The sequence below is a fragment of the Stenella coeruleoalba genome, assembly GCF_951394435.1.
Source record: "Stenella coeruleoalba genome assembly, chromosome: 1".
Taxonomy (NCBI): Eukaryota; Metazoa; Chordata; class Mammalia; order Artiodactyla; family Delphinidae; genus Stenella; species Stenella coeruleoalba.
The window spans coordinates 67,696,825-67,717,087 of record NC_137169.1 but is presented as its reverse complement, the minus strand read 5'-3'; the positions used below and the strand labels follow the sequence as shown (position 1 = coordinate 67,717,087).

General features: G+C 39.9%; 1 protein-coding gene across 1 annotated transcript in view; it reads right to left on the bottom strand.

The window, feature by feature from the left end:
* NEXN (nexilin F-actin binding protein) overlaps nucleotides 1-19,952 on the bottom strand; it is a 58,233-nt gene extending 38,281 nt beyond the window's left edge. Inside the window, exon 1 of the mRNA XM_079923408.1 lies at nucleotides 19,819-19,952. The gene's annotated coding sequence lies outside the window, so the exon portion shown is untranslated. The remainder of the gene's footprint in view (nucleotides 1-19,818) is intronic.
* Between the last annotated feature and the right edge of the window lie 311 nt (nucleotides 19,953-20,263).

Genomic DNA, 20,263 nt, shown 5'->3' with positions numbered 1-20,263 from the left:
TCTAAATAATTTCATGTTTATTGATGCTATTGTAAATGCTGTTTTTTACATTTCAGTTGATGATTGTTTGATACTAGTATATAGAAATACAACTTTTTTTGGGGGGGGGGCTGTGTTGGGTTTTCATTGCTGCGCACAGAAGAATTTCTCTATTCGCGGCGAGCAGAGGCTACTCTTTGTTGTGGTGCGCAGGCTTCTCACTGCAGTGGCTTCTCTTGTTGCGGAGCATGGGCTCTAGGTGCGTGGGCTTCAGCAGTTGTGGTGCACGGGCTTAGTTGCTCCGCGGTATGTGGGATCTTCCCAGACCAGGGATCGAACCTGTGTCCCCTGTATTGGCAGGCGGATTCTTAACAACTGCGCCACCAGGGAAGTCCAGAACTTATTTTTGTATTCTGATCCTATATCCTGTTACCCTGCTGATGTAATTTATTACTTTATTGTAGATTCCATCAGATTTTCCACATAGACGATTATATCATCTGTGAACACAGTTCTAACTTTTACTTTCCACTCTGGATGTCTTTTATTTCTTTTTCTTTTTCTGGCCTGATTGTACTAGCTAGACTCTCCAGTACAATGTGAAATAGAAGCAGTGAAAGGAACCGACAAGGACCTACTGTATAGCACAGGGAACTCTGCTCAATATTCTGTAATAACCTAAATGGGAAAAGAATTTGAAAAAGATTAGAGGTATGTATACGTATAACTGAATCACTTTGCTGTACACCTGAAACTAACACAAAATTGTAAATCAACTATAGTCCAATATTTTAAAAGAAGAAGAAGAAGAAAAAGAAGAAGTAGTGAGGACAGACATTTTTGCCTTGTTCCTGATCTTAGGGGGAAAATGTTCTGTCTTTTACCATTAAGTATGTTTTTTTTTTTTTTTTTTTTTTTTTTGCGGTACACGGGCCTCTCACTGTTGTGGTCTCTCCCGTTACAGAGCACAGGCTCTGGACGCGCAGGCTCAGCGGCCATGGCTCACGGGCCCAGCTGCTCCGCGGCATGTGGGATCTTCCCGGACCGGGGCACAAACCCGTGTCCCCTGCATCGGCAGGCGGACTCTCAACCCCTGCGCCACCAGGGAAGCCCTGATTTTTAACTATAGATTTTTCTTAGATGCCCTATTTCAGATGAAGTTCTTTTCTATTCCTATTGTGGTGGAGTAATTTCAGGAACGGATGTTGAATTTAATTTAATGCCTTTTCTATGTCTATGAAGTAATCATATGATTTTAATTTTCATTATGGTGAATTACTTAATTTTCAAATGTTAAATAGACTTCATTTTTTAATGTAAGTTTATTTATTGTTATTTTATTTATTAATTTATTAATTTGGTTGCACCCGATTATATATATTAATTTAATTAATTAATTATATATTAATTAATTTATCTTAGTTGCAGCAGGCGTGCTCCTTAGTTGAGGCTCTCAGGTTCCTTACTTGCGGCCAGTGGGCTACTTAGTTGCAGCTTGCAGGCTCCTCAGTTGCGGCTCGCCAGCTCCTTAACTGTGGCACGTGAACTCTTAGTTGCAGCAGGCATGTGGGATCTAGTTCCCCAACCAGGGATCGAACCTGGGTCCCTTGCATTGGGAGTGCAGAGTCTTAACCACTGCACCACCAGGGAAGTCCCTTAAATAGACTTTATATTCCTAGGATAAATTTCATTTAGTCATGATGTATTATTCTTTCAACATACTGATAATTCAATTTGATAAAATTTTGTTAAGCACTTGTGCACCCATGTTTATAAGGCATATTAGTCTGCAGTTTTATTTTCTTGTAATGTCTGCTTTTGTTAACAGAGTAATACTGTTCTCATAGAATGAGTTGGGAAGTATTTCCTCTTCTTTAGTTTTCTGTAAGAGTTCATGCAGGCTTGGTATTATTTTTTCCTTAAATGTTTGCAAGAACTTCCCAGTGAAGCCATCTAGGGCCAAAGTTTTCTTTGTAGGAGGAGACAATATGATAGGAGTGGGTTGGACAAGATTCCATGTAATTATTAACAAATCCTAACTTTGGTTGTTTAGTGGGTCTGTGGGTGCTTATTACATTATTAACAATAATTACCTAATAAAAGGAGGTCATGCATGAATGAGAGTATCATTAACCAAGGTTTGAGTAATCTATGTGCCTGAGATAAAAATAACAAGCAGCTCTAGTTCTGCTGTCTTACCTGAGCCACTGTATCATATCTAGAGTTACCTATAAGATATTTCTTCTTGTATAATAAAACCTAGTCTTCATTCTCATAGCTTCTCAAGCTTTCATTCTTCTTCTATATCTCCTAAATTTTAATAGATTGTCATGATTTGTGAATGTTATTTTCAAATTTGCTGTTATATATTACTTGACTATTTTCACTGCCCCCATACTAATACAAGCCTTCATCACCTCACACTTTGATTACTACAATTTGATAATCAGACCTAAATCTAAATTCCAACTCTGCTGCTTCCTAGTTAGGATTAGATATCTCAAGAATCATACCTACCATTAGTGGGTATCAATAAGTTGATTAATTTCATTACTCAGTCTCCCTCACCACAATTTACCCTTTTCAGTAAAAACCAACATTTCCCCTGCTAGTGAGCACATTAACATATTATTTGTGCAATTTAAAAGAGTAATACCACAGGGTATGATGAAAATTTGATCATCTCACATGGGATTATAGGGACTGATAATTTTAGCTGAATTAATTGGCCAGAGGGAATTTCAGGAAGCCTTTTTTTCCTGGTGAAATAAAAGAAAATTGTGTGGCTTGGTGACAGTGAAGAATTAGCCTGTCAAGAGTAATCCTGGAGAATACATGGATCAGCTAGCCCTCGTCATCTAATTTTTTAAAAATCTTCAAATTATATCTTGACTTATTTATAGATTCAGAATAAAATGAGATTGATTTTTTAAAATTTAGTATGAGCAAAACCACTTAAAATGGTTTTTTAAATGTTATTTCAGGGACTTCCCTGGTGTTCCAGAGGCTAAGACTCTGCACTCCCAATGCAGGGGGCCTGGGTTTGATCCCTGGTCAGGGAACTAGATCCCACATGCCGCAACTAAGAGTTTGCATGCCGCAACTAAAGATCTCGCAACCCACAACTAAAAAGATCCCGCATACCGCAAGGAAGATCCTGCACGTGGCAACGAATATCCCATGTGCCGCAACTAAGACCTGGCACAGCCAAGTAAATAAATATTTTTGAAAAAAAATTTTAAAATGTCATTTCAGTATTCTGAGCTCTCTTTTTGAAAGTCTGTGAAAATTTGAATAGTACTAACTTTAACGTTTTTGGTTAAAGTACAAGCAAGTTATTCTTTGCCCAGAGTTCGCTCTGTTCTGCATTTTGAGGATAAAAAAATTGTAGCAAAATAAGTTTATTAGCTTTTTGCATCGTAGGACTGTCTTTTAAGGTGTAGATTGAAAACCCATAGGACCCATATCTCTTGCATAGTTTTATGTTGAAGAAGAAAATTCAAAATCAACAGATAAATATTTGTAGGATTTATAGATAATTTTTAAAAGGCATGACTCTGCCTGGTAGAACAACAGCGTGTTTCCATTGCTAACTCAGTTGTCCTTCTGTGCTAAACCAGGTTAAAGGTATAAATTTGACTACATTTGGTTTATTAACTTCACAGGAAAGAACTCTGTGCCACAGTCATTGATGGATTGCCTTATCTAAACCCACTATCTCACTAATAATTCCTTTGATCACAATATGAATAATTTATGATGATAACAATCCTAGCTAGTATTTATTGAGCCTTTACTATGTGCTAGGTAATGTGCCAACTGGTTAATAAGCATTATTTCATTTATTTCCCACAATAACCCTTTAAAGTAAATACTATCATAAAACCCTCTCTCAAAAACCTTTCCAAGCTCAGTAATTTAAAATTTCTTAAAATATTAATATGAGAACAATGTCTCGGAGTTTATGTAATAGGATTTGAAGTCTTATGGAAATTGAGTCTCTGAAAACTGAGTCTCTGAAAAGTCAAGTAACTTGTCAAAGACCACACAACTAATGAGTGGTGGACATAGGATAGAAACAGGCAGTGTGACTACTGAGTCTGCATTCTTCCCCACTGTATTATGCTGATGCCAAGAAAGCAGCACAATTGTTTTGTATGGGAATACCAGCCAGCTTATAAGCTTTTACCTTCTTATGTAATCAACATAGCCTTTAATCCAATTATCTGAGAACCACAATTCTGAGCAGTAGAAACATGTTGGAAGCTAAAAAGACATTACTAACAGTATTCTCTACATTTAGTGAATTTGTAATATTTAGCTGGCAACTGGCAGCAGAACATGGTGCTGGGTAAGTGAGAAGCAGGTGTCTTGCCTTATGTGAGCAGCACAGAGTTTTTATTTAAGTAGTTTATTTCCTTTTAAAGTGATACATGCTAGCAGTTATTCTCTTAGAATTACTTGGAGTTAAGCAAAACACACAGTGAGGTTATTAAAGGATTCCCAGGTATTGAATGAAATGCTGCTCTCTCAGCTGGTTGTGGTTTAGAATTCATTTAGTAAACTCATTCATGTATGATAAAGTTAGGGACTGTTTGGTCTCTGATTTTTAAAGTGCCTAAGTCAGCAACATGCAAGCAGCCCTCCTATTGCTGTAACTAATGACTGAAGAATCCAGTAACAATATTCACATGTATGTTATTCTCTTGCTTAAGAAACACAATGATATATCTCATCATTCTGCTAAATTGCTGAGAGTACAAAAGGCTTCTGAATCGCTAATGTAACAGAACATTATTTAACAATGTACTCCTAGGGTAACCAAATTCACTTTTATTTGTTTAGTGACTGTGAGAATTTTGGTTTTATGAAGGCTTTTTAAAGTATTAATTGACTTCAACAAAGTCATGACAAAGACTCTGTGAAACATTTAAAAATTAGTTGAACGTCACACATTTTAGTGAATCTCAACACTAAACCATAAACCCATAGAAGAAATTCCTGTGAAAGGGAGTCATAGACGGTGAACTTTAGTCAAGGAATGGAGCCATAATGCACTCTAAACTGCAGCTGAAAATGTTTCAGTTTCCTTAAATCCTCTCCTTTCTGCCTCCTAGTACCCTCTCTCCATCCTAACTCCACAATGTCCTAAATACTCATGCCCTTCCTGCCAGAAGGGCACCGTCACCTTCAACTCTGCCCAAACTACCTCCTTCTCTTCTATCAGCCAACTAGGGACCATGCCGTGGACTAAGCTGCTCAATATGTATCAATAAATGATTGTAATTACAGGTGGTGGAATGTGTATTATGAAATGAAAATTTCAGAACAAATGACATATACAGGTTTGATCTTGTCATAACTTTTCATAACTCCTCTCATACAAAAATGTACAAACCTGTGTATTTTTAAATTTGATAAAAGATTCATACAAATATAATTTGAAATCTTCCAAAATATTCTCCTAGAACTTTTGCTGCTTAAGAACCTTTGTAGAATTTAGAATTATAAATATATCCTGATACTTTCTCAGTTAATTGTTGACGTTTCTAACACAATAAGACAATGATGGTAGGAATTCCCTGGCTGTCCAGTGGTTAGAACTCGGCGCTTTCACTGACCTGAGCCCGGGTTCGATCCCTGGTCAGGGAACTAAGATCCCGTAAGCCGTGCAGCATGGCCAAAACAAAAACAAAAACAAAAGACAATGACTATGGAAGAAGTACTGGAGTTAGAGCCAGAAAACTTGGATGAGGTCATTTATTAGATGTATGGTCCTGGGCAAGCCAGTTAACTTTTGTGAACTTCAGTTTTACATGTAAATTAGGCATAATAATACTTTTCTCATATTGTCAAATAAAATGGACAGTTCCTGCCTTCTGAACCTCTTTGCTACATCTGACACTCTCAGTCACTCCTTCATTCTTTTTTTTAAACCAAATTTATTTATTTATTTATTTATTTATTTATGTCTGTGTTGGGTCTTCATTGCTGCGCACAGGCTTTCCCTAGTTGTGGCGAGCGGGGGCTACTCTTCGTTGTGGTGCGCAGGCTTCTCACTGCGGTGGCTTCTCTTGTTGCGGAGCACGGGTTCTAGGTGAGCAGGCTTCAGTAGTTGTGGCTGGTGGGCTCAGCAGTTGTGGCTGGCGGGCTCAGCAGTTATGGCTCGCGGGCTCTACACCGCAGGCTCAGTAGTTGTGGCACACATGAGTTGCTCCGTGGCATGTGGGATCTTCCCGGACCAGGGCTCAAACCCATGTCCCCTGCATTGGCAGGCGGATTCTTAAGCATTGCACCACCAGGGAAGCCCCATTCTATTTTTAAAATATTTATTTATCTTCTTTTGGCTGAGTCAGGTCTTAGTTGCGGTATGCGGGGTCTTCGTTGCAGCGTGCGGGATCTTTCGTTGCGATGCAAGCTCTTTGTTGTGGTGAACAGGTTTTTCTCTCTCTAGTTGTGGTGCGTGGGCTCCGGAGCGCATGGGCTCTGTAGTTTGTGGCACGTGGGCTCTCTCACTGAGGTGTGCAAGCTCAGTAGTTGTGGCATGCGGGCTTAGTTGCCCCGTGGCATGTGGGATCTTAGTTCCCCGACCAGGGGTCAGGGATCGAACCCACGTCCCCCTGCACTGGAAGGCGGATTCTTTACCACTGGACCACCAGGGAAGTCCCACTCCTTCATTCTTGAAATCCTTCTCATGAGCCTTCACTTGGCTCATGACACCATTTCTCTCCCTGTTCATGTCTCTGACCATTCCTTCTCTGCTCCTCTGAGGGCTTCTTTGCCTCTCTACACTTCGTCAGTGTTGTCTGCCCCCTCGTTTCAGTCTTTGCCCTTTTCTTCTGACTCTACACTTTTTCTTCAGTGAGTAATACACTTTGGTCGTTTAAATTACCTCTCTGGTCTCATCTCTCTCCATACCTCCCTCCATCACCCATACTGAAATACTGGCACACCTGAGCCTTCACACAGCCAACTCCCCCAGCTTGATGTTCTACTCATTCTCTTATTCTCTTAGCTAACTCCTACTCATCCTTTAGTTCTTAGATAAACTGTCACTTTTCTCCAGGAAGCCTTCCTTGCCTCCACGAGACTGGGTTAGGTGCTTTTCCTGTGTGTGTTTCTGTAGCACCCCCATGCTTACCCTAACTGTGGCATTTACCACAATGTATGGTAATAAAGGACTTTCTTGACCACCTCCTCTACCAGAAAGTAAGCTTTCTGAGAGTAGAGACTGTATTTTATACACCACTGTATCCATAGTATTTAGCATGTGCCTGGTACATCGAAGACATATATAATAATTGTTTACTGAGTAAGTAAATCCTGCCAACTTCAAGAGGAAGCACTTTATAAACAGTTAAGGATTGTTGGGATATAATGTATGACTCTATGATTATCATTATGCCGGACTATAATATAAATAGAACACACCGTTCATTACAAAAATATTTATTAAGCATCTATTATGTGCCAGGCATTCTGCCAGACATTGAGAAATGCAGCACTGAATAGACAGGTGCTCTCCCTATTCTCACGTTATTAACAGTCTCTTGGCCAAAACTCTGAACAAAAGCCTTGGAACAGGATTTTTAATGGTTCAGTCTGCCTTGCTACCTGTAGACACCGGTATGGTGCTAACATCAACCGTACTTGACACAGAATTGAAAACCAGCACACACCATACCCCAAACTTCCCATTAGATGCCTAAGGTCAATGACTTCCATTCTCAGTCTACATTCTGCAATACTCTTAATTCCACCCAGACTTTCATCTGTACATCTGGTAGACTTTATGCTCCTTTCCCACAATACAGAGGATTGGTTCCTTTCTAGTGCCTAGCTCCATGCTTGTTAAATAATAAATTATAATTTAAAATAAATCCCAAAAGCCATCATGGAAAGGTTTTCAATATCTATGTAGTAATCATCAAAACCAGGAACTCTAAAAGATTCCATTCCTCTGACTCAACTTTTATCCCCTTAATAAACTGTCAATACTACATTTTAAAATATGCTATCGAACACTTAACAAAAGATTTTCAAATTAATGTTTTGGAAACAGATTCTCAAATTCCAAACACCCATTCAATCTTTGATCATTTTATCAACTCCTCCCACTTTCATGCTTTTTACGTACATTATTAGTCAACATTTCACCTACTAGTCTATAAACTCATGTGGAATTTGCTGCTTTATTTAGCACAGAGGTCCCAGGCCCTCCTTCAATTTCACATAATAATCCTTACTAGAAATACTCATATATATTTACTATGCATATGGATCATTATTTTGATTAATAAACTTACTTAATAAACTTTGATTAATAAAATAAACTTTGATTAATAAAAATGAGAAGCTATAAAATTCAAAGTATTCACTTTAATAGTTTTCTCTCCTTCAGAATGCTGATAAACATTTCTGAATTATTAAAACTTTTCAACAGGTACCAGAATCCAATGTGGTGAGTACATAAAGTTACCTCAGTTGCTATAGGAAAGCTTTTTTACTGCAGTCTCTTCAAAGTTCTTAACTGGTACATATTATCAGAATAATGATTTTTTTATACTTCTTTATTGGAGCATAATTACTTTACAATGTTGTGTTAGCTTCTGCTGTACAAGAGTGAATCAGCTATACATATACATATATCCCCTCCCTCTTGGACTTCCCTCCCACCCTCCCTACCCCATCCCTCTAGGTCATCACAAAGCACCAGCTGATGTCCCTGTGCTATGTGGCTGCTTCCCACTAGCTATCTATTTTACATTTGGTAGTGTATATATGTCAGTGCTACTCTCTCACTTCGTCCCAGCCTCCCCTTTCCCCACTGTGTCCTCAAGTCCGTTCTCTATGTCTGTGTCTTTATTCCTGCCCTGACACTAGGTCCATCAGTACCATTTTTCTAGATACCATGTATATGTGTTAGCATACGGTATTTGGTTTTTTGACTTACTTCACTCTGTATGACAGACTCTAGGTCCATCCAACTCACTACAAATAACTCAATTTCCTTCCTTTTTATGGCTAATATTCCATTGTATATATGTGCCACATCTTCTTTATCCATTCATCTGTCGATGGATATTTAGGTTGCTTCCACGTCCTGGCTATTGTAAATAGTGCTGCAATGAACACTGTGGTACTTTTATCTTTTTGAATTATGGTTTTCTCAGGGTATATGCCCAGTAGTAGAATTGCTGGGTCATATGGTAATTCTTTTTTTAGTTTTTTAAGGAACCTCCATACTGTTCTCCATAGTGACTGTATCAATTTACATTCCCACCAGCAGTGCAGGAGGATTCCCTTTTCTCCACACCCTCTCCAGCATTTATTGTTTCTAGATTTTTTGATGATGGCCATTCTGACTGGTGTGAGGTGATACCTCATTGTAGTTTTGATTTGCATTTCTCTAATGATTAGTGATGCTGAGCATCTTTTCATGTGTTTGTTGGTGATCTGTATATCCTCTTTGGAGAAATGTCTATTAGGTCTTCTGCCCATTTTTGGATGGGGTTGTTTGTTTTTTTGATATTGAGCTACATGTATATTTTGGAGATTAATCCTTTGTCAGTTGCTTCATTTGCAAATCAGAATAATGATTTTAAGTACACATTACATATTAGTAAAATGAGGTTTTCTTTTTCTTTCTTTTTTTTTTTTTTCTTTTTTTTGCCTCACCACGTGGCATGGGGGATCTTAGCTCCCCAACACCAGGGATCGAAGCCGCAACCCTGCAGTGGAAGTGTGGAGTCTTAACCACTGGACTGCCAGGGAAGTCCCTAAAATGAGGTTTTAAAAGTTCCAGAGTAACTTCTAGCCATGATTCTTTTGATTTCTAATAAGGTAACAGCTTGCCATTCTTTCTACCTTCATCAACTCGGCTACTGCCTTCTCTACTGCTCTGTGCTCCTTAACTCTGGTCTATCACTCAGCTCTGAGGATATAAACTGCACAGTGCATCATGCACCAGAACCGAAATTCTTACCTGGGCTTGTTAGGCCCTTTTGCAGGTTCCCTTAGCCTCTCTGATTTACCTTGTCTTCTTCCATTCCTTCAACCTCCCACCTCGACAAATACATTCAGTGCCTGTTTCCATCTCCAAGACAATTCTTAAGCCACTTCTTTCCCAATGAAGTATTTTCCCAAACTAACAATAAATAGAAATGGTGATTTTCTGCACTTCAACCTAAGCATGGATTTTTTTCCTTCAGTCTCTGACATCTCAAAATGTGTTTAGATTTTCTAGATATATTAGATTTTCTGGTTGCTAGATGTATCTGGCATAAATTTAAATATTTTATATTAAACATCTTAGATGTATCAGTCTAATCTATCTTCTTTAATTTTTTATTATTTCACACATATATAAAATTAGAGCAACTCATATCATAGACCCCCATACACCCACCACAAAGCTTCAACAATTATCGGCTTTTTCCATTGTCTTCAACAATGCAAAGTCTGTTTCTTACAGCCTGCCCAATGCCTATTTCAGCACAGCGCACAGCACTTTACAGACGCTTTAAGCCCTACTGCAATGGCACCCACCACATTCTAGGCACTGCGCAGGACCTCCTCCTAGCCCTCAGAATTATGCCCAGGATCAAACCCCGTAACTCTCGCCTTTTATTCTCTCTTGGGAAGACTTTAAAGTAACCACTCAAAGAAAATTGGCAAGTTCTCATTTGGTGAAGTCATTAATGAAATGAAGTTACATATATCAATAAAATGTAAGAATTTTTTTCTAGGGGCAGGACGGGAATAAAGATGCAGATGTAGAGAATGGACTTGAGGACATGGGGAGGGGGAAGGGTAAGCTGGGACGAAGTGAGAGAGTGGCATGGACATATATACACTACCAAATGTAAAACAGATAAGCTAGTGGGAAGCAGCCGCATAGCACAGGGAGATCAGCTTGGTGCTCTGTGACCACCTAGAGGGGTGGGATAGGGAGGGTTGGAGGGAGGGAGACGCAAGAGGGAGGGGATGTGGGGATATATGTATACGTACAGCTGATTCACTTTGTTATACAGCAGAAACTAACACACGATTGTAAAGCAATTATACTCCAATAAAGATGTTAAAAAAAAAAGTAAGAATTTTTTTAAAGTTACAGTACATTAGAAGAAAGACCTGGTGTCTCTATACTAATTAAGGAGAAGGGTGGAAAATAACAACTGAATCCCTATTATGTACCATATACTAGGTGGTTTGAATGTTATTTCTTAAAGTCAGAGGTGATGAGTATGATAGAACTAAGAATAAATGGGAAATGAAGAAATTTGCTAAAATGAATAAATATGTATTTATTAATTAATTCAAGAAACATTTATTAAACATCTTTCTACAATGTGCTAGACAGTATAAGGCACTACATATACAAAGATGAATATAGAATAAAATATGTCTTTTCATGGAGCTCATAGACCACATGGGATGAAAGATAATTACCAAGAAAGTATAAAAAGGCATAATGTCTGAGCCTATTATTATTCTTTTTGCGGTACGCGGGCCTCTCACTGCCGCGGCCTCTCCCGTTGCGGAGCACAGGCTCCGGACGCGCAGGCCCAGCGGCCACAGCTCACGGGTCCAGCCGCTCCGCGGCACGCAGGTCCTCCCGGACCGGGTCACAAACCTGCGCCCCCCGCATCGGCAGGCGGACCCCCAACCACTGCGCCACCAGGGAAGTTCCCTGGGCCTATTACTGAGGAGCCCAGAAAGCTTTTGTTTATATAGATTATATCTATAGATATATAATGTATTGAACATAAAACAGAATTTCCAAATATATACTTATTAAGTCATTTGAAATAACAAGCCCATTATACATAAACACATTTTATGAAAAAAACTACTTTCCAAAATAAAAGTAATTAGAAAAGTGACATTGTTTTACATTTTTGCATATCTCTTTAATATCTGGCTTAACAAAAGACAGGTATATTCTCATATCTGTTTCTGCATTCAAACTATCATGATACGTTGTTTTGACTGAAGTATATAAAGAAAACATGGCCTCATACAGATATGTTGTTAGAAAAGGAAGGACCTCATGGGTCCTTGAAGGGTCTTGGGGACTCCCAAGGATTCTAAAACCACATTTTGAGATTTCCTGAATTATAGGAAAGAACATTGTATCAAATCATGTCAGTTCTAATTCTAAAAATAAAGTAGTAGACTGAGCACTCCCTTACTGTATTTTAGAACACCAAATGAGGCTTAGTTTAACAACTTAATTCCTATACTCAGTAACATAAATGCCAAAGGATTTATATCTGGAATCTCACACACTTAATCTAGTATTAAGTAACTTTTCCTCTGTTTGGGCAGGCAGATGTAATGTCTTTAACCACCTTAAAGGGGCAGCAGCAACACAACAATTAGGCCTCACTGTACTTTTCTAAGTGTCTAAGATGTCAAGCAAGCCAGTTGAATTGTTATCAAGAATAAGACAAAACACTGACCAAAGGATAAGGTTGAACATGTGGTTCATCAACAAAAGCTTGGTCATAATAAAAGTATGATGAAGGGATTTAATAATGCCATTCCAGCATATTAAGCATTCAATGTCTTCTTAAATGAAGACAAGTACCCATCATAGGTTTCAGAGGGAATACTGCAATATTACTATAGCCTGTCCATGATTTATCAAGAATGCATTTTTTTTGAAACTTGACAGATTAGGTCTGTATTTACAAACACAGTATTTTTGTGAGGAGAATCTACTGTGTACCAGACATTATGCCTGGTGATGGTATACAAAATGTAGGTGACAGCCTTTGAAATCAATTAGCTTTGTTAGGAAAAAGAGATGGGACCACAACTAATTATAAAACAAAGTAATAAGTGCTATAACAGCAGGATATACTGGGCTACAGAAATATGGAAAAGTCATGGAAAGACTATGGTGGGTTAAGGAGGGGGCTGGGGTGAGGGCAGATGACACAGAGAGAGATGGTGACATTTGATTTAGACCCTGAAGGATAAGTAGGATTTCGCAATGTAGAAAAGTAACGGCATCCAGGCAAAAGAAGCAACACGAGCAAAAACACCAAGGCCTGATAGCCCAGTACAAATTGGGGGAGCTATAAGTTGTCCAGAGAATCTATGGTAAAACTGGAGAGACAGACTGGGCACAGAATAGGAAGATTCCTAAATGCCATATTTCGAAACAGTTTAGACTTGATCCTATAGTCAATGGGGAGCCAGCAAAGGATTTTTTTAAAGTAGAAATGTGACTTAATAATATACGTATTCTAGAAAGAAAAAAGAAAGACGTAGTGTAGAAAACTGGAATAAAATGGGGAAAGACTACAGGGAGGACAAGTAGAATGATCTTGGCAACAGAAGATAAGGGCCTGAATTAAGATAGCAGCATTAGGAATGAAACGTTGGAAAAGACATTTTAGAAGTATAATTGACATGACATGGTGACCCATTCATTCATTTATTTAACAAGTGTTTATTAAGCTCCTACCACATACCAGGGACTATCCTAGGCTGTGGAGAGATGAAAGTGAACAAAAAGACAAAGTCCCTTCCTCCAGGGAAGGGGGTTGTACTGGGGGCATTACTGCAAAAATTTTAACCAATTAGATTTGGAGGGTAGAGGTGAGGAGAGGAATACTGTCAAGAATTAGTTCAGGCACTTCCCTTGTGGTCTGGTGTTAAGGAGTCCGCCTTACAGTGCAGGGGACACGGATCCGATCCCTGGTCAGGGAATCGAGATCCCACATGCTGTGGAGCAACTAAGCCTGCACGCCACAACTCCTGAGCTCGTGTGCCTCAACTAGAGCCTGAGTGCCACAAACTACAGAGCCCATGTGCTCTGGAGCCCACACTGCAACCAGAGAGAGAAAACCCACACACCACAACTAGAGAGAAGCCCGTGAGCCGCAAGGAAGATCTGCGTGCCACAGCTGGGACCTGATGCAGCAAAATATATCAATAAATAATAAATCTTAAAAAAAAAAAAAGAATTAGTTCAAGTTTCTTAGTTTGAGTGAATGGGTGGACAGGGTTACCATTAAAAGCATGTTTAAGGGATAAAAAATTGAGTTCAGTTTTGAACAGGTTTTACTACCTGTCAGAATTACATTTGGGGTCTGGTTATACATGTACTAAGAACTATGGACTTTTAGAGCTCATTCGCTGAAGACCTTAAAGATCACTTAGTCCAACCCGTTCATTTACCATATGAAAAAATGGGAGGCTCAAAAAGATTCAGTGACCAATCCAAGGCTGCAAACTATTCAGCAGCAGAAGAAGGAACTAGACTCCAAGTTTCTTGACTTCTAGTCAACTACTCTTTCACTCCGTCATTCTCCATTTTTACCTAAAAGTACACGAAATATATATATATGAATTGTATATATGTATACATACACAGTATACTAATATTGGTATCAGCTGGCATAGCAATAAATGAGATAACCTTCAGAAAGTCTTTGAAAATGACTTAATGGCCTGATAAAATATGTTTCAAAAATAGTGTATACTTTTGAGCTGTTATGGTTTCCAGGTTGAATATTAAGGTATAAAGCTCAAGCTGTGAAACAATATGTAAGTCTCACAGAGGAATATAATAGTAAGTGTGACAGACGGTCTTAAAATACGCATGCTAATGTTCCTGTTCTAGAATTTCATCGGACCTATGTTTGACCTCTAAATTTTCTAAATTTAATTACTTTACTTGACTTTTTTTGATATGCAATTAAAGTATTTCAAGATAGCAAATAATGCAGGAATCAAGAAAAGAATTTTAAATCATAGCTGGCTATCATTTACAATAACTATTTCATTGTGTTAATGTATTATCTCTTTTCTCAAGGAGAACAGAATTGTCAAGAAAGTGACAGCTTTAAATCTGCATTTCATTAAACTCAAGTAAATTCTTTGTCTCAGCTTTTAAGAAGGTTTTAGACAGAACGCTTACCTATACACTAGAAGTAAATGTTAAAACCTACCTCTTTACAGTCTTTGGAACAAACAAAATTATTTTGAGCTTCATAAAATGTGAGCCTAAATATTTTTTTTGATTTATTTTAATTTATTTATTATTTTTGCCTGTGTTGGGTCTTCATTGCTGCACGTATGCGCTTTCTCTAGTTGCGGCGAGTGGGGGCTACTTTTGGTTGCAGTGCGCAGGCTTCTCATTGCAGTGGCTTCTCTTGCTGCAGAGCACGGGCTCTAGAGCACGTGGGTGGGCTTCAGTAGATGCGGCGCTTGGGCTCAGTAGTTGTGGCTCGTGTGCTCTAGAGTGCAGGCTCAGTAGTTGTGGCACATAGGCTTAGTTGCTCCACGGCATGTGGGATCTTCCCGGACCAGGGCTGGAACCCGTGTCCCCTGCATTGGCAGGCGGATTCTTAACCACTGCATAAGCAGGGAAGCCCCTAAATTTTTATCAATTTGCACTTGTACAAGAAATATAAACTTAAATATTATGTAACCTTATTACATTTAATGAAGGTTGTAACCTTATACTCTAAAAATTATATTACAAAACATCATGAACCTCATCACAGCTCAAAAATATGAAACTAGATCCTATTTTACCTATTTAAAATAGTGAGTTTTTTTCTCCTACCAATATATAATTCCTCACTTATAACCAAGAATCTTATTTTCAACCTGTCTTGACATGCTTCTGTATTAATATATAATACTTTGCACTCATATGACTGTGTGTAACGTTTTCAAAAGAGCATTCACCATACTATGAGTCCCTGAAAGGTAAGAACTGTGCTCTAGTTGGTTCTTTATCTTTTGCGTCTCATATAACAACTAGGACACAGTACAAACTCGATTCATATTTGAGCTAGTGAACAAATAACAAAGAGGAGGAAAACTGTCTGATCCAAAATCAGCCCAAATGAAACTTATGAATGATATCTCTAAAAGGAGGGCTGATGATGAGGACGCACGAATGAATGAACAAATGAACAAACAAATAAATAAAATTATAGAAAGTAAAATAAAATGGAGTGAGTTTACTTATTAACCTAGATATCATGAAAAACCAGAAATTGGGCTTTCAGGATGTTGGCTTCCCAAGCAATTTCTGGAGGAGACTGGGCCTCCTCAACCCCTCTTCAAGTGGAAGATGGCCTTTCAATGAAGGACACAGCTGGGAATGGGAAGACCCAGGCCGCTGGCCCCAAACAAGTGGGTGGGACAGTGAGGTGGAAGAATAGTAGTTAACTCCACTTGATGACCAATGTCTAAGGGTCGCAAAAACTCTCCTAAACACTTAAGATGGGGAAGGAGTAGGATTATTTAAGAGTTCCTAGGAAAGATTTCTTTCCCAGAGATATCTCCCCTATGCTTTTTAAAGTCCCACCAGTTAAAATATTTTTAGTTCTCAATACATGGTTCCTTTCAGCTCAATGGACACTAGCAATTAGTGTCAATGAAAGTTAACCTCTCCTTCCCATTCCCATGATCAGATTATTTAAGAGAAGGATTGCTAACCAAAATATATCTTCAACATTTAACGTCCAGGTTCCTAATGCCAAGTCCAGCAGACTGCCCATCATATCATGGCTTCAGACTTGCCCTAATATTGATACTTAGATCAGGGGCCTGCATATTCAAGTGACTATAGTCAGGTAATGTAAGTTCATGTTATGTAGTATAATTGACAGGTAATATAAATGAGAGATGACTAACTGTCAAACAGTAAGGGATGGTGGAGACTATGTCAAAAGAAGAGTGTGTACCCTATCTGAGGAGGGAGCCACTACTTAGTTCCAGCATATTCTTGCTATGCAGAAATGTGGACCCAGTTTTGCCAAGATCTTCCAATTTTTCAAGAGAGGCTGAAAATCCATATTTTAATATAAAATGTACTATTTTTAAGCATGTCTATGGCTGAAAGTGGCTTTTTGGCTCCCAGTTTGTGGCCCTTGATCTAAATGAACAAGCATCACTGAGAAAATGCAAAGAGACAAAGGGGAGGCCTATTTTGGCCAGAAAGAGGGAGGCAGAATCAAAGGGGAGAAAAGGGCAGGAAAGAGGCACAGAAAGGAAGGTGGAAGTCAAATTTCACCAACCTCAAAACCTGGCCTAGGGAACCCAAACTATCTGTCTTCTAATCTGAGAACAAAAAGGAGGAGATGAAGAAAGAAAAAAAGAAAAAAAAAAAAAAGAGGGGAAGGGAGAAAAAGAACCAACTCTTGAACACTTACTAGATGGCAGATGCTGTATCAGATGCTTTCACATATGCACTTTCACTGAGATATGGCAATGAGAGAAAAAACATCCTATGCATGGGGAAAAGAGGGAACTATATCAAAATACTAACCATTTATGTGTCAGATGATGAGAGCCCCCTTTCCAGTTCCCCACAATTTTTAACCATAAATATAATATGGTTATATTAACTTTATAATAAAAAACAAATTTGACTGCAAGTTAAATAAGTAAGTTGGATTTCTGGGTAAAAATCCACCCATCCTAGAGTGTAGAAAGTATACTACCATTAAGTCAAGCCAAACTATGCACTGAGCATTTAAATAGAAAAAGAAAATATAACAACTCTAAGTGTATATAGATAGATATGTAATCTTGCAATTATAAAACCAGAAGAAAGAGAACATGAAAGAAACTATACAGGTGATCTCGACCACAGACAGATTAAATAAGAACAGAGATATGTGAAATTGTTAAGAACGCTGTAGGTCATTCTTCTTAATTATAAAGTTGACTACTAAGATGTTCTGTGCGTGTGGCCTACAAACATACGATGTACTAAGTCCTCTCTTCTATAAAATCTTTCAGACATCTGCCCATCTGTTACATACTTTTCTACATTTACTACATTGTTTTCTTTCTTTTAGGCATGTATTTTTATTTAAACAATACTTTTATTTGCCTTTAGGGTGTTTCAAAGGTAACAGTAGGTTTTCTTTTTTTTTCCTAAATGAAGTAGTATCTCATTTCAGGCCACTTGGGTTCTAAGCAATCTAAATTCCCAATTAATCTCTTCCAAATATACATATCCAGTTTTCATTCTGTTCACAAATGAAACCCTAACCCAAATACCTCAAATGTAATTTCAGGGGAAAAATACTGTTCAAAAACCTAGATAATGCATTCCTTCGCTGATGCTAAATATAGTCATCTCAAGATGACATACATTTTGACAATGATCAGTCTTACATATCAAATTTTCAAAAATAGCACAGATTCCATTTTCAATGAGTAGGAAAAATTGCTATTCACTACATTTTAGCTTAAAATGGATTTAAAAGTGTGACTCTTTCATGAAAATGGAAATTACATCAATACTGTATCAACGTAAATTGGATTTAAAAGAATTTTGTTGTGGTTTTTGCTTAGGGCTCTTTAAGGGAGTCGTGGCAGACAAAATACAGAATTGCCCACATTTTTCTTTCAAGTATTCCCATCCAGAATATAAAATATCTTCAAAAATAGGGGGCTAATAGCTGTGAGAAAGAATCTGACTTAACTACATTAAGTGATCAAAGTTCATTTATACTAAATATACCTCCTCAAAAAAAACGCTGTCCCTCAATTTGGTTGATAATGCACTTTTCCACCCTACCGGGCTTCAAAACTCAAAAGAATTTCAGAGACTTATGTGTATTCTGAGTTTTCTTATGGCGACAATTTAACCTGTAAAAGGATTGGCGGAGAATAATGTGGTTCACTCAATGACGGGTGACTAAGATGGTATAAATACCTAAGTTTATATAATCATGCTACCCAACACATAGTTATGTTGTGACTCGAAGGCCAATGGGCCCATACATGAATTCATTAACAAAATTAAGCTGGTGAATGATGCTCCTGTTGCTTTGCTCATGGAACTAATTTCTTTCTTATTATGGCTTAACTTCTTTTCTTTACCTGCCTCCAGCCCAAGGACAGACATTTTGTTAGGGCATATCCTTATGCTATTTTTATCTTGTTCTCATTCTATCCTCCCTCTCTGTCTCTCTCTCCCACTCTCTCTTCACCCCACCCCCCCTTCCAACCTCTTCGTTCGCATTATGGACCTTAAATTAAATAAATATGAAATGAAGATCTTGAAGCCATTGCGATAATCAACTAACCTCTCAACTAGGTTATTTTCTTTATAAACGCCATTAATAATAATTTTTTAGCATTTGTAGAGCTTTGCAGAGTTTACAAACAGTTGGAATGGCTCGGCGTTTTCAAAAAGCATACAGAGAAGGGAGGTCTCGAGAGGTGACTACATCATTCACTCCAACTTCCAGCTCTAGTTGCACAACTCCCAACATCCGACATAGGTTAGAATCACTAAAAACTAGTCTGGAGGGAGGGGGCAGATGATGGGCTGTTAAATCACATTTCAGTCCCCAGCCTCCACAGGGACCGATCAGGAATGACTGCTCTTAAAAACAACAGGCACTGCCGGCGGAGACGGAGACCGCGCCGGGGGCACGTGGTGGGGGACGACACGGCACTTTACCTGCCGGGACCCCTGGGACAGAGCAAGGGGACCGGCACCCGCTCCACCGCCGTAGGGCTCACTACCTGCAGGACCGAGAAAGCTCCCGAAACTGCACAGACAGGGCGCAAGCCGAGCTGAAGCTGCGGAGCCGGGCAAGGAAATCGTGGCCGGGAGCCCGAGGCCGGTGACCACGGAGGGACAGCCAGGCCGATCCCGGTCCGCCCTCCGCCAAGCCCGCGGAAGCGGCTCCGAGGGCCGTTTCGCTCGCGCCGGCGGACCAGCGCGTCGCCACAGCTGGATGGAGCCGGGCCAGGAGCCGGGGCGCGCGTCCCCGCCGCCCCGGGGGAGCCAACGGCTCCGTCTCGGCCGCCCCCTCCCCACGTCCCCCCGACTCCTCTCACCCGCCTCGAGCCGGCGACACGCGAAGGTCCGGGGTGCGCGCTGGCAGGCTCTGGGCGCCGGGGTGTGGTCAGGGGTCCTGGCGCTCCGGCCGCCGCCGCTCCAGCCGCTACGAGCCCTCTGGCCGCCGCCGGCTCCAGCAGCAAGTTTCCATAAAAGTCCTGGTGTGCAGCCTGTTCCCGCATTCCAGGCGGGCCCAACGCCGGCTGCAGCTGTTCCAAAACACGAGGCCAGTTCCCCCAACCCCCCGCCTCCGCCGTGTGGCCCGGAGAGGGGTGGAGAGTCCAGGAGGAAGGCGGGCGAGGGGGGCGGTGGCTGCCAACTTTCCGCCGGGACCTGCGGATCGCCCGGCTCTGGGTCCCTGCGCTGACCCCCTCCCCGCGGGTCCCCCTCCACCTCGCGGCGGGGTCCGGGGAAGGCAGGCTGCCTCCCTTGTGGGAAACGGGT